Here is a 15,855-nt window from a genome sequence, read left to right on the forward strand (position 1 = left end):
GAATAAACTGTACTTATTGGCTAAACAAAAAATTTTGAAAATTTTATGGTATGAGTCTAGTTTTAAGGAAAATTAGAGGAACTTAATTTGGAGTTCCGTAGCTCCAGATATAAATAAATTAGTGACTGTGACTTGAGACAGCAGCTTGACCTGAACATAAGTAAAAATGCAAATATGGTTGTATTACCTTAAGAAGCAAGTTAATAAATTCCTTATTATTTTCATATGAACTTACTAAGCTTTATAGCTTACTCCCCTTCCTTTTCATCTCTTATAGGTTTATTTAGCTATCTCGGGTTGGAGATTACCGGAGATTCAATCATACTATCAAGCTACCATTTTGGGTATAAGTATTCAAATACTTAAGTCTATGGCATGTATAGGGGCTTTTTCTTTTGTAATTATGTCATTACTAATATGGCCAAATGTGTTGGCCTATAATGGTTATAGTTCAATTTGTATATAGCCATGAATGGTGGCTTATGTTGATTATATGATTATGCATGTGCCTATGTCATGGAGATGAGGCTTGTGATTGTGTGTATGTAATGAGTTATATGATTGGTGGTGAGTGCTTGATGGTTTAATTGAGATGAGATGATGTGTTGATAACTAAGGCTTAAATGTGTGATATGGGAGTAATCTTATAAACTTTGATGCATGAGAATTAGTAAACTTGAGCTTGACTAAGCATGATGTTTTAAATATGTAAAATATGATATGAGGTTACCATGATCTTGTATTGTTTGTGGATGATTGAATGTTCAAATGTGCCATGTTAGTGGTCAATAAAAGTAAGCATGTGAGTTTGTTATTGAAGGTGGCAATTGGCTTGGAAAATAGCCTAAAAATTATCCACACAGGCTGTGTGTCCCCTGCATTATGTACTTTAGTTTCGAATTGGCCATGCGGGCTGTGACACAGCCATGTGTCTCAGCTGTGTGAGGGACACGACCTGGAGGCACGGGCTTGTGCCTTGGTCGTGTGCCCTTATTTTTGTGATGATGTCATAAACAGGGAGTTACATGGGCTGAGGACACGGGCGTGTCTCGAGCCACACATGATGAAATTTTTTAAGTTTTCCAAAAGTTTCCAAAGTTCTCGGTTTAGTTCCGAACCACCCCGATGTATGTTTTGGGCCTCGTAGGCCCGTATAAGAGATGTTATGCATGTGTATGAAATTTTTTACTTTGGATGAAATTTTATGGCCTGGTTTTGTATGAATATTTTGATGTAAGTCCGGTAATGCCTCGAACCCTATTCCAACGTTGGATACGGTTAAGGGGTGTTACAAGATGATCCAGTCAAAGTTGAATACTGGCTTCAAAATACAATAAAAGTTTTTGAAGAAATGGTTTGTTATCTCGATGATTATCTGAGATATGATATTTCATTACTGATAGAGGAAGCATACAACTGGTGGTCGACAATAGTGGCTATAGTGCCAAGGGAGAAAATTTCTTGGGAATTCTTTCAGATTGAATTTAAGAAGAAATATGTCGGCAAAAGGTATCTAGACAAGAAAATGAGGGAATTTCTTGAATTTCACCAAGGGAACAGATCAATAGCTGAGTATGAAAGGGAATTTGTATACCTCAGTAAATATGCCCGGGGAATTATATCAACCGAAGAAGAAATATGCATTCTGTAACAATCCGATTTTGACCCTAGTCAGAATAGTAGTTTTGGGACCACAAATCTGAGTCAGATAAATGTTTTAATATTATTTTCCATTCTTAAAATATGTGAATTAGCATGTGTGAAAGTTCTATTTAAAAATTTAATTATTTTTGTGTTTAATTTTGAAAAAGGACTTAATCGTGTAGAATGTAAAAGTTGTGTGCTAGATGTTAAAAGTTCCTATTTGATTTGGCTTTATAATTGTGAGGTTCTTATGTGGTTATTTGACTATTTGAAGTTTGAATGGACATAAAAGGGCATGTGTTAGGTGAATGAATAATTTTATAACAAAGGGCAAAATGGTTATTTAGTTAATAAGTTAATATTAATAAAACAAAAACAAGAAAACATGTTAATTTATGTGTTCATCCATCGAAATTGAAAGAAAATAAAAGAGAAAATCTCACTTAGGGTTTGGCACTTTGAATTGGTGAATTAGGTATGTATTTTGCTCGGTTTTTGATTATTTCTACGTTTTTGTAATCATTGCTTCGTGTATTATCAAGCCCATGTCTCAATTTCTGATTTTTTTGATGATTTTGAAATGTTCCATTGATGAAACTATGAGTTTTGTGAAGTTAGTTGTTGATAAATGGAAGATATATTTTGGGTTAACATGTTTTGTCTTTGGATTTTTGATGAATTTGAGTAAAATCGGCTAAATTGTGAAAATTGTAAATTGAAGGACTAAAATGTAAAATAAATGAAATGTGTGGAGTAGTATGAGTACTAGGAGAATTCGGCTAAGCTTGTGTACAAGCAAATTATGTGTATTTTGTGATTTTGTGATTTAGGGACTAAAGTGTCGAAATGTGAAAATGTGATGGTTAGTTTGCAAAATGCCTTAATTATGTGTATATGGATTGGTTTGAATAATTTAGTGAATAGAAGGATTAATTTTGAATATATATAGATCAAGAAAAGAGGAATTCGGACTTAGACCGGGGGAAGTCGAAGATTATAGAGTAAACAGTTTGAGTCGATAATTTCGAGTACGAGGTAAGTTCGTACATGATAAATGATGTTACAAGTATATTTTTGATGCTTTAATTATACATAAATTGTGTATATATTTGATTATCGATTGAATACGATGATAAATCAACTGTATTTGGCACTAAGTGTGCGATTAAAAATAGCTTCAGCTATAAATATCACTAAGTGTGCGAAATGGTATAGCTTTGGCTGTATGAGGCACAAAGTGTGCGATACCGAGATAGATTCAGTTAAGTGAGATGACACTAAGTGTACAGATGCTTAAAGCATGAATAATCTTCGGAAAGTTTTAAAATATCTGGACGAGAGATGAGAATGAAAATGAATAAATACGGGAAGGTTCAGGTATGTATGATACCTATGTAATAGATGATGTTATACATATGAAGTTCATTGAATTGGTATAAACATATGAATTGTGTTGGCAGAGAATTGATAGATGAATTGAGAATTAATAACTACTAATGTTTTGATGTTTTATATTTTATAAACTATTGATGATTTTTGGTACGAGCTTACTAAGCTTTTGAAAGCTTTACTCTATGTATGTTTGTATTGTTTTATAGATATCGAAGCTACAGTGAGCTCGGGGATCGTCGAGGATCGTCACCACACTATCGAATCTCATTTTGGGTACCTTTTGAAAATGTATATAAAGTATGGCATGTATAGGCTAGAAGGACTTTGGAATGTGATGCAAAATGATCTATTTGATGTGTTCATGAATGGATAAGAGAAATGGTAAGTTTGGTAAGATTTGATGTCATTTGGTATTATGTTTTGGCACAATCGAGTTGAGTTTATGAGCATGTAAATGGATGATATTGTTATGGCATGAATGATGTATGGTTTGGTATAAAAATTGGCTGAAGTTGCTGTATATATATGCTTAGTTTGGTGCTTGTAGGTTTGACCCAATTGGGGTGGCAAGTTGGCTATTCAAAAGGCCAATTTTTGTCAACACGAGCAGAGACACGAGCGTGTATCTCAGACGTATGCGACACACAGATATGTTGCACGGCCATGTATTCCCTAGGGTACCCTACAATTGTAAGTCAGGCTTTAGCACGGCCAAGGCACACGGGTGTGTGGCTAGTCGTGTGGCCCAAGTCAGATTCGACCACGGCTAAAACACATGGGCGTGTCTTGTGGCCGTGTGAACAAGTCAGTATATATGCCATGTTGTGGCACGGTCTAAAAACACAAGCGTGTCTAAAGCTGTGTGAGGCACCCGACCTGTTCACATGGGCTTGTGACCTGTACTTGTTGGAAAAATGTTTAAATTTTAGAGAAATTTTGTATGTGTTTGGTTTAGTCCCGACCCTTTTCTAATACATGTTTAAGGTCTTGATGACCTATATAAGGGACTCTGTATTGATGATTGATCTCTAATACTTTGATGCTTATGAAATGAATCTTAATGTTTCGATTCTTTCCGGTAATGCCTTTAACCCTAGTTCGGCAATGGATATAGGTTAGGGGTGTTACACATTCGGTTTGAAGAAGGGTTGAATGATGAAATCCGAATGGTGATTGGGGGCACTAAAATACGAGAATTTTTCGTTTTGCCAGATCGTGCACAGAATATGGAAGAGGTGTACAACAGAAAAATGCAGTGGGATAGACGAAATAAAGAGTCTTACAAAAGACGTTCCTCCAAATTATTTTTAGCATTACCAGTGAAAAAGTCTAGAGATGATTTCAGTCGAGCCACCTCAATGTCTGAACGCTCGAATAAAAACAAGATGATTCAACAAGATTTTGGGATATCAACTAGACCCGTTGTTAGTGTGGAAAGTGTGCAAAATGCTTCTAAGCCTAAATGCAAATATTGTGGGAAATATCATCCTAGTGAGTGTAGAAGCAAAGTGGGGGCTTGCTACAAATGTGGAGCAACTGATCATTTTATCTGAAACTATCCTCAATTGAAAAAAGAGGAGAAAGAGTAGAAAGAAAAACAATTGGCTACTTCTCAGAGAAGTAGGCGTTCGGGGCCAAAATAGTGCCACTGGGACTGCTCGTTCGGGTATAAAAGATACTGCTACTCGGTCAAAGGCTAGAGCACCTGCACATACCTATGCCATCTGAACAAGAGAGGAGGCTGCGGCTCCAGATGTGATTGTTGGTACATTCTATCTCTTTGATGTTACTCTGTATGTATTGATTGACCCTGGGTCTACTCATTCTTATATTTGAACTGCATTAGTAGTGAAAAAAAAGTTACCTATTGAATCCACTGATTATGATATTCAAGTTACTAATCCATTAGGTAAAAATGTGATAGTTAATTTAGTGTATCGTAATTGTCCATTGAAAGTAAAAGGCTGTGAATTCCCTGATGATTTGATGTTGTTACCCTTCCGGGAATTTAATATTATTCTGGGAATGGATTGCTATCTTTACATGATGCTTAGTAAATTGTAGACAAAAATGGATTGATTTGAAATGTCAGATAGGAGAAATGATTCCAATTGAGTCTGAGAAATCGAAATATATTACTAGAATTATTTCAGCTTTTTCTACTCAGAGATTAAAGCTAAAAGGTAATGAGGCATTTCTAGCTTACATTCTTGAGACTCGGGATTTTAAATCAAAGCTAGAACAGTTACCTATTGTTAATGAGTTTGCTGATGTATTTTGTGTGGAATTACCGGGTTTACCACCTAATCGTGAAGTTGAGTTTGTAATTGATGTGATTCTGAGAAATGCTTTGATATCAATAACACCATACCGTATGGCACTAGCTGAATTGAAGGAGTTAAAGGCACAGTTGCAAGAGTTTTTAGACCGAGCATGTCTCCCTAGGGTGTACCTATTTTATTTCTGAAAAAGAAGGATGATTCTTTGAGACTATCCATAGACTACAGGCAGTTGAACAAAGTCACAATTAAAAATAAACACCCTTTACCACTTATCGACGATTTGTTTGATCAAATGAAAAGTGTCGCGGTGTTTTCGAAAATAGACCTTAGATCCAGGTATTTTCAGTTGAAGGTTAAAGAGTGTGATGTGCAAAAGATTGCTTTCAGAATTCGGCATGGTCATTATGAATTTTTGGTAATGCCATTCGACTTGACCAATGCCCTTGCTACTTTCATGGATCTAATGAATCAGATTTTTCAACCTTATTTGAATAGATTTATGGTTGTGTTTATTGATGATATACTAATCTATTCCAAGACAGAATCTGAGCATACACAACATTTGAGAATTGTGTTACAGACCTTGAGAGAAAAGAAATTGTATGTAAAGTTTAGTAAATGTGGATTTTGGCTTCACGAGGTTGGATTTTTGGGTCAGATTATATCAGCTAATGGAATTCTAGTTGATCCGAGCAAATTTTTTACAGTGGTAAATTAGAAAACTTCGAAGAATGTTTTAGAAGTGCAGAGTTTTCTGGGTTTAGTAGGGTATTACCGATGTTTTGTCAAAACATTTTCGATGATTGCTTCTCCGTTGACCCGATTATTACAGAAAAAAGTTGAATTTGTTTGGTCTGATGAGTGTCAGCAGAGCTTTGATCAGTTGAAGAAAATGTTGACAGAAGCTCTAGTCTTGACTCAGCCAGAATCTGGTGTACCTTTTGTTGTTTATGGTAATGTGTCTCTAAATGGTTTGGGTTGTGTACTGATGCAGTTAGGAAAGGTAGTGGCCTATGCTTCTCAACAATTAAAGCCGCACAAGAAAAATTATACTAGACATGATTTTGAGTTGGCTGCAACTGTATTTGCTTTGAAGAATTGGAGACATTATTTATACGACGAGAAATGCTATGTGTTTATGGATAACAAAAGTCTGAAGTATTTGATGACTCAAAAAGAGATGAATTTGAGACAGAGACGGTGGCTAGAATTACTGAAAAATTATGATCTGGTTATTGACTACCATTCGGGAAAGGCTAATGTGGTTACGGATGTACTTAGTCGAAAGTCGTCATTGTTTGCATTCTAAGTGTTCAAAGCTCATTTATCTCTTAATGAAGATGGTTCTGTATCAGCAGAGTTGAGAACGAAACCATAGTTTCTTCAAAGAATTCGGGAATTGCAAGATGATGATCCGAAATTAGTGTTAAAACGACAGATAGTTCAGTACAATTTGAGTTCAGAGTATAGTATTGATGATAATGGTATATATGTTACGTTATTGCAATAGAATTTTTGTTCTGAATAATTTGAATTTGAAAATTGATATTCATTCTGAGCTCACAGTAGCATGTATTCCATTCATCCGGGTAGTACGAAGATGTATTGTGATTTGAAACGGATGTATTGGTGACTGGGTATGAAATGGGAAATTTGTGAATTTGTAACAAAATTTTTGATTTGTTAGCAAGTGAAAGAAGAACATCAACTACCAACGGGTTTACTACAACCTGTTATGATTCTTGAATGAAAGTGGGAACATGTCACGATGGATTTTATATTTGGTTTACCGACGACTCTGAGAAAGAAAAATTCGATCTGGATGATTGTCGATAGATTGACTAAATCGGCACATTTTATTCCAGTCAAAACAGTCTTTTCACTTGAGAAATTAGTGGAATTATATATATTTGAAATTGTGAGGTTACATGGAGTTCCAACATCTATTATTTCAGATCAAGATCTGAGATTTATATCAAGATTTTGGAGTAAACTACAAGAAGCTCTGGGCACTAAGTTAAATTTCAGCACTGCATTTTATCTTCTGACTGACAGGCAATCAAAACGAGTGATTTAGATTCTGGAATATATGTTGAGATGTTTTATACTCGAGTTTGGAGGTAGCTGGGAAAAGTATTTACCGTTGGCTGAATTTGAATATAACTACAGTTATCAATCCATTATAAAATGGCACTGTTCGAAGCTCTTTATGGAAGGAAATGTAAGACACCATTGTATTGGTCTAAATTGAGTGAATTCGAACTAGTAGGAGTTGATTTGGTCCGAAAGACTGAGGATAAAATTCGAACTATTTGGGACAGTTTGAAAGCCGTTTCTGATCGTCAAAAATCGTATGCAAATTTGAAAAAAAGAGATATAGAATTTGCGGTTGGTGATCGAGTATTTTTAAAAGTCTCTCCATGGAAAAAAATGTTACGATCGGTAGGAAAAGGAAACAGAGCCCAAGATTTATCGGACCGTATGAAATTGTTGAAAGAATCGGCCCTGTAGCTTAACGATTAGCTCTGCCTCCTGAACTTGAGAAAATTCATAATGTGTTCCATGTATCGATGTTGAGACAGTACAGATCTGATCCTTCACACGTGATTCATCATAGTGAGGTTGAGCTACATCTAAATATGATGTATTCGGAAGAACCGGTGATAATTTTAGTTCAAGAGGTTAAAGAATTGCAGAATAAACAAGTACCGTTAGTAAAAGTATTATGGCATCGTCATAGTTTGAAGAAGGCTACCTGGGAAATAGAAGAATTAATGAGATCACAATATCCAAACCTATTCTTAGGTAACAACTTTCGAGGACAAAATTTCCTAAAAGGGGAGAGAGTTGTAACAACCTTATTTTCAATGGTGTCGAAAACAGTGGTTCCAGACCACCAAATTCAACGAGTAAGCTCGTAAATTTTATTATTAAGTATTTACGAGTTAAATGTGATTTTAGAAAGATTTTTGAATTAGTAATTTGTGTTTTATAAGGATTTATTAGGTTAAGTGGTTTAGAAAACGAGGTATCGAGATCTCAATTTTATAAACCGAACAATAAATATTTTTATAATTATCTACAGAGTGTCATTAAGGTAGTATTAAAGTCTCGTTAGAAAATTTTAACTTTTTGATAGTTAATTAATTAAAAAGGACTAAATTGAAAAAGGTGCAAAAAACTTGCTAATTAAGGAAATAGTGATTAAATGGCCTAAATGGTAAATAGGGTGGACTTAAAGGGTAAATTAGCCTAAGTGAAGTGGCTGAGGTGGCATAAGCAAAAAAAAATAATGGAATTAGGTGATTTAAGGGAAAAATTGGAAATAACATTAAAATTAAAATAGCTAAAATGAGATTTTAAGAGTTTGTAGATGCTTTCTTCTCCAATTTTCTATCCAAAAACACCATTGAAGATCTCTTAAAGCTAATTTTCATATTTTAGCTTCATGTAAGTTTAATTATTGCCTTTTTCTTGTAATTCTTGTGTTTTTAAGACTTTTACAATAAGGTCCAACTAGCTATTTCATAGTTTTTTATTTTATTGGAAATTTTGAGAGTTACCATTGATGAATATTGGACTTTTTTTATGAAATAACATGGATTTAGAGGTTTTATTTTATTGTGTGACAATTTTATAAAGTGATTTTGATATATATTGGTTTTAGGACTAAATTGTGAAAAGACTAAATATTAGGGTTTGGTATTAAATTTCTATTTATCAAGGGCTGTATGATAGTCTAGAATATTTAGATAAATTTTCAATTGAGAAAAATTAGTTCATTTTGATAGACTAATTAATAATGGACTAATTTGCCAAAGTTGTTAAGGTTGGGGTAATTGTGAAATTTGAAAGAATTGAGGGGTATTAATTGTGAAGTGAATTGGAATTGAAACATATGCTAATGAATGAGTAATTTTATATTTGAGATCAAGAGCCCGTAGATACTCGTGAAAAAGGGAAATTAGCAGAATAGTCCCTGAACTTCTACAAATCTTACAATTTAACCCAAGTAAGTTCGTTTGGTTTAATTTTAATAATTATGTTGAATTTATGAATGGTATTATGTATTTAGTATATTGTTGAAAATGGAATTATCGTTAAGATATAAATTTGAAGTGGAGTTAAATGGAACGCGAGATTTAAGTACAATCATTGTGTGGCGCAAGACAGTAAATGAGGAATTGACGGCAAATTACCCAAGTAAACTGAGGTTCAACATTTGTTGTGAACTTTCATGTTTCCTTTCTGTTTCGCTCTCATTAGCTTCTGTTCAACTCATATGAGTTTCCATCAGCTTTTTTGAGCTTCTATTTAACCTTTATGGGTTTCTGTTCAGCTCTTATGAGCTTCCGTTCAACCCTTATGGGTTTCTGTTTAGCATTATGTGCTTCTGCTCAGCCTTTGGGCTTCTGAAAATGATGTACTCATATCCGTAAGCCGTTCTCCGATTTGGTAAAATATGGTAAGTGACTTATGTAATGGAAATTGGGAGACTTATTGTTATTATTGGAATTGGTCTAAAATAAGCATATTCATCGATTAAAGTTGTTGACAAGGAATTTACATTGAATGAATTTATTTATTTGATGGGTTATAGTAGGTTCAGTAAGATTTATGTTTAACCTATCGAACTTACTAAGCTTTATTAAGCTTACTTATGTTGTTTAATGTCCTTGTAGATTAACGTGATGGCGGGAGATCGGATCAACACATCAAGCCACACTATCCAACTTGTTCCGATAGTTTTTAAAACGTATACTATGATTTATATGGCATATATAGAGTTGGTATGGATTGAATTACAGCTTGGTCTGTATAAATGTTAGGAGTGAAGTTTTGTTTAAATATTCAACTTATATATATATACATGTTGGTTTAGAAATGAAGTAAATTAAAATGTGGATGTGAATTATAGATGCTTGTATGTATGTAATTAGTAGTAAATTTTAATAAATTAATGAGATGGATTAAATAGGTAAGTTAAAGTAGTTGAGTATAAGTGATGTTATGTTATGCTTAAAACATGATTTTGGCTTGTTTTGATTTTTTGTTTGGGATGAATTGATGTATTAAAAAATTGTGTATAGATTGATATGAAAATGGGTGAGAAATGTGGCCTTAAAATGGCCTATTTTCGTCCACACGGGTAGAGACACGGACGTGTGTCTCATACATATGTGACAGATGGCCTAGCACACGGGCGTGTGGCGTGGCTGTGTGATCCCTGCGCCTTAATTTCACAAATTAATATGCTCACACGACCTAGCACGGCCTAGCGGCCGTACGACCCAAGTTAGAGAGTTACATGGGCTAGAACACGACCATGTGCCTCACATCGAATGTCCACACGGCCTGGGCACATGGGCGTGTGTCCCCTGCTCCTAAGGGAAAATTTTGAAATTTTGGGAAAAATTTCTCTGAGTTTCCGATTTAATCCCGATTTATTTCTAATGCATATTTTTTGCCTTGAGGGGTCATACAAGGGACCATATGCGTGTTTTATGATTAGTTTCTGATATGTATATTAAATGTTATAAATTGTTCGTATTTGATCTAAAATGTCTGACAATACTCTGCAGCCCTATTCCATGACAAATAAGGTGATACGTCCAAGTCCTAAGATTTACCTAGAACTGACATGGATCCACTCAAGCTACCTTTAGGTCCGATAACCCAAGCTCGGGCTGAAAGATTCAAAGACACAACAACAGCCTTAGTTGATCGAGTTTGGGACGAAATCGTTGCTGGCCTTATCGATTGCTTTTAGACCAGCAAGCCGAACAAGCCTTGCAATCTTCTTCAAGCTCACCCAGCTCGTTCTTAGCTCAATGCTCAATTTTAGTTCACTTCAGTTTGCTCTTTATTATGCTGGAATAAGATATTTAATTTGTTTTAGTTTATTTAGTTAATTAGTTTAAGTTATTAATTTCTCATAATCTGGACAATATAATTAATTGCATGTTTTAATTATGTCCTAATTAAGTACTTCATTAATTGTTTGTTTTAAATGTGTCTTAGTTCAAACATAATTATTAGCTAATTTTAATGTGTTAAGTTTAGAACAAATTTATTAGCTGCTGTTATTTAATATGTCCAGCCGAATCTAGTTATTAAATTTGTCTTTGCTGCAGCTGATTTTATGATGTCTTAAGTCGAATTAATGTGACCTAAAAGGGAATTAATTTGTTGAATTTATTTGGTGCAGGTACATGCTTAGAGAATGAACTTGGTTAAGTGCAAGAAGCAGAATTAAAGACTAGCAGCTATTTTGAGCTTCTCCAAGTGGTTGTTCGTGGAGTTCAATGGCCAAGATGCTATTCACATTAAGTCCCATCAGCTCACAACATTTTCACACCTTGGTGGCTGCCCAAATCTATCCTTTCACACCATAAGGCTGTTCGGATCCAAGAGTTCACACACAAGGTTGTTCGTGCATCTAAATGCAAATTAAGTTTGCTTGAGCTCATCCGGCTACCCAAGGTGAATTAATGAAGTGATTCAATGTTCTTTAGCTACTCAATCATTGAACACTTCAAGCTCAATTCATCAGCTTATTTATTAAGCTGAATTGGAAGACTAAATGGATTGTCTATTGACATCTCCTAGGCCTAGAGTTCACCAAACGACTTGTAAACATTAAGTAACTTAGTCCAGCTCATTAGTAGCTAAATTAAGCTGATTGACGGCTTCTAGAATCTGTCCATTGACATCTCCTATGCTAGGAAGCTTCAAGGAACCTTCAAGGGACGTTCTAGGAAGGTGCTAAGAAGTTTCAACTCATTAAGTTGCTGCATGTTGTCCATTAGGCTACCTAAAGTGCCTATTCTGCTAGCCTAGTTTTCTAACTATTAATACTTTGCTCTTTTTATGTAATTTAGACTTTTTGCTACTTTGATGTGTTTTAATATAATTGTGAGTTTATTCACTCTCAATTTTTTGTTTAAGACTCAAGTTGGCTTATCTAGCTTGCTAGTGGCGTCAATCTTGTTTCTTCGAACTTATCACTCCTAAATCGAGTGTGGCATTCACTCAAACATACCTCTGGTTCCTATCTCGATATAGATAGTGGGTCAAGGTTCTTTTATCAACTTATATCACCATAAGTGTCGTATAAGTCTCGGGTCAATACTTTTCTTAGTATTGGTTCATTCTTGGCCTTAAGTTCGATTATTTATCCAAACCATCACCTTATTTCGATTGCACCTACTACCTTAGCCAAACTCATATTCATTCTTTTCCCAAGCCCACGCCCCTGTATAGGCAATTCACACGCCCGTGTGCTTGGGACACGCCCGTGTCCCTTACCCGTGTGGAATTAATTGAATTTATTTTCCATTTCGAACCTGCAGGGGTTTTCACACGCCTAAGCACACGCCTGTGTCCTTGGCCCGTGTCCTTCACACGGCCTAGAAACGGCCGCTTGGTCGCCCGTGTCCAAAAACCCAGACATTATGTTTTTGACGTTATCATTTATTTTGAGGCAAACGGCCAAGGCACACGCTCGTGTGCTAGGCCGTGTCCTCCACACAGTTGAGACACACGACCTTGTCTCTGCCCGTGTGTTTACTACCATGCAAACTAACCTAAAATTTTAGGTGCAGGGGACACACGGCCAGGCAACACGCCCATGGGAGCTGACCGTGTGTCACACACGGCCTAGACACATGCCCATGTGGACCTTTTTAGGGATATTTTCCAAGCCTTTGGTCACCCTTTAACATCCATACACACTTAAAGATTTCAAGGGTATTTAACATGGTCTAATTATACTCTTAAGCAACCTTAACATAACTCATTGTACTTTAACCTCATCTACTCAGTTTAATACATGCTAAATTATACTTTTTGTATTAAAGATTACCATACCATCAAACACATTTAGACTTGGCTCATTTTATAAATTATTGTCAATTATGACCTAGCCACCTCCAAGTGGTTTGGCCACATTCCACTTGTCTATTCATGATATACCACATTTAACCATCTAATGAACATTTAAACACTAACATGCACAATTAGTAGGTTACAACCTACATCAAATTGAGCCATGTCTTATGGCCATATTCAAAATGAATAGGTATATCATTCAAGCCCTTACATTAGCTAACCAAATGACACATATAACAAAATAACCAAAAATCCTATATATTCCATTAAATAAAATGTAAGTATTTATATACCAAAGCAGGACAAGTCGATAGTGTGTTGATTCTCCAACCGTCTTCTAATCTTCATGAGTCCTCGAGCTTTGTAAGACAGGGAAGGGAGAAGGAAGTAAGCATAGTAAGTCCGGATAACTGAAAAGTAAACTTACCGGTTAATTAGCATACAACCATATTTAGACAATAATTCCAACAACCATGAAATAGTTTCCCTATCACATACACTCAATCATCAAATTAGTCTCATAACAATACATCATGTCATTAGTCTTAGATGAGCTCATCAATTCAATCTTCTCATTCTTTATTTTAGCATGTTAATTCCCGTTGAATTTTTAGAAAATCTCAATGGATTACCATTTACCATCAAATCATACAAGTGATCATCTCAAGTATGCAATCCCATAAACCTTACATCTTACGGCAGGATTACCAGTCCAGGCTAAATTCTCCGTAGTAATAACTCATAGAGAAATGTCAGGATTACCAGTCCAAGCTAAATCCCTTTTTAACGACAATTGCTCTCATAAGGTTGGATCTAAATTGCCAGTCCATGCTAAATTTAGCCCTCAATCAGATAACCCATTCGGGCTAAATCCTTAATACACTACATTCTTCGGGAGGCTCGGTCACTGAAGGAACACCCGTCCGGGGTAGATCCTTTCTATTTTGAGATCATCAGATTACCCGTCTGGGCTAAATCTTTTTCTACAACACATGCAGGATCTCGTATCATGCAAGCCATAATTTATCCATCGGATTTTCCATTTTTATTTCAATCGGGACATTTATCATCTTTCGTTTATACAAGTCCATTTCATGAATTATCATGCAATGAATATCTAAATTCTCATACATTCAAGAGCATGCATGTTTAAGTATGTTAAGAGTTTACTTCGGGTTATACGAACTTACTTGGTAATTGCTTCGATTTCGTGTCTCGGTTATTCCGAAACCTTTCGTTTTCCACGGTTGACCTCTGAAATTTGTTCCTCAGGGTCTATATTAATAAAATTAGATTATTAATACATCACATTATTTTTTTAGGCCTAAAACTCACCCCCGGGCAAAATAATCATTTTGCCACTAACCTTTCACAATATTTACAATTTAGTTCTAAGGTTCGTATAATGAAATGCATGTAATTCCTTGGCTACCCAAGCCTAGCCGAATGTTATACACACTCATAGTAGCCCATGTTTTCCCTTCATTCTATATTTTCCTGCCCATTTTCACAACTTTTACAATGTAGTCCTTTAAGCCATTTCCATGAAAAGCCACTTAGTAAAAGTTGTTTACCATCCTTTTAACTCTCATGTCCCTCCATAAATCATCAAAACACAAACATCTCATGAAAGGGTAAATTTTTTGAACATAAACCCTAGGTTGAAATATGGGTAGAAATAGAGAGAGCATGTTAAGAGGATTTCAGAAATACGAAGAACGTTAAAAATAGGGCTAGGGAGAACTTACTATTGAACTTGAATTATTGAAAACCCTATCTATGGAGAGCATGCAAATTTCGACAACATGGAGAAGATGAATGACATGATTTTGACTTATTTTTCCTTTTTTATTCTTTAATTAACCAAATGACCAAAATGCCCTTCATTACTAAACTTCCAAAAATTTCTATGCATGCTCATTTTTGTCCAAAAACTTAGAAATTGGGAAAATTACTCTTTAAGGACCTCTAATTAATAATCCATAGAAATTTCATACTAATTGCTTCTAAAACCCAAGTTTTGCAATTTATTCAATTTGGTCCTTATTTTCCAATTGGACACCTTACACATAGAATTTCTTCATAAAACTTTAAGACATGCATATTTTCATGTCCTAGACCTTATAATGATCCTTAAATAATTATTTTAACATCAGATTTGTGGTCCTGAAACCACTATTTCGACTAGGCCCTAATTCGGGATGTTACATTTCTCCCCTCTTAGGGACTTACATCCTCGAAAGTCTTACCAGTAAACAGGTTCAAATATTGACTTCTCATTGTTTCTTTGGGTTCCCAGGTGGCCTCTTCTACTCTATGTCCAATAAACCTTGGACTCAGTTTGCCTTTTGGACCAAATCTCAAGACTTTTTTTCCATGGAGATACTTTCAAGAACACTTTTTCTCCAACTTGAAATTCAATCTCATTTCTTTTCAAATCAGCATATGACTTTTTCCTATCCGATGCCGCTTTCAAACAATCACGTATCACTTTAACCTTTTCTTCAGTTTCCTTGATCAAATCAACTCCATGAATCTGGTATTCTTTGAGTTCTGTCCAGTACAATGGTGTCTGGCACTTCCAGCCATACAATGCCTCATAAGGTGCCATTTTTAAACTCGTCTGGAAACTATTGTTGTAGGCAAA

This window comes from Gossypium arboreum, chromosome 12 (assembly GCF_025698485.1).
Source record: "Gossypium arboreum isolate Shixiya-1 chromosome 12, ASM2569848v2, whole genome shotgun sequence".
NCBI lineage: Eukaryota > Viridiplantae > Streptophyta > Magnoliopsida > Malvales > Malvaceae > Gossypium > Gossypium arboreum.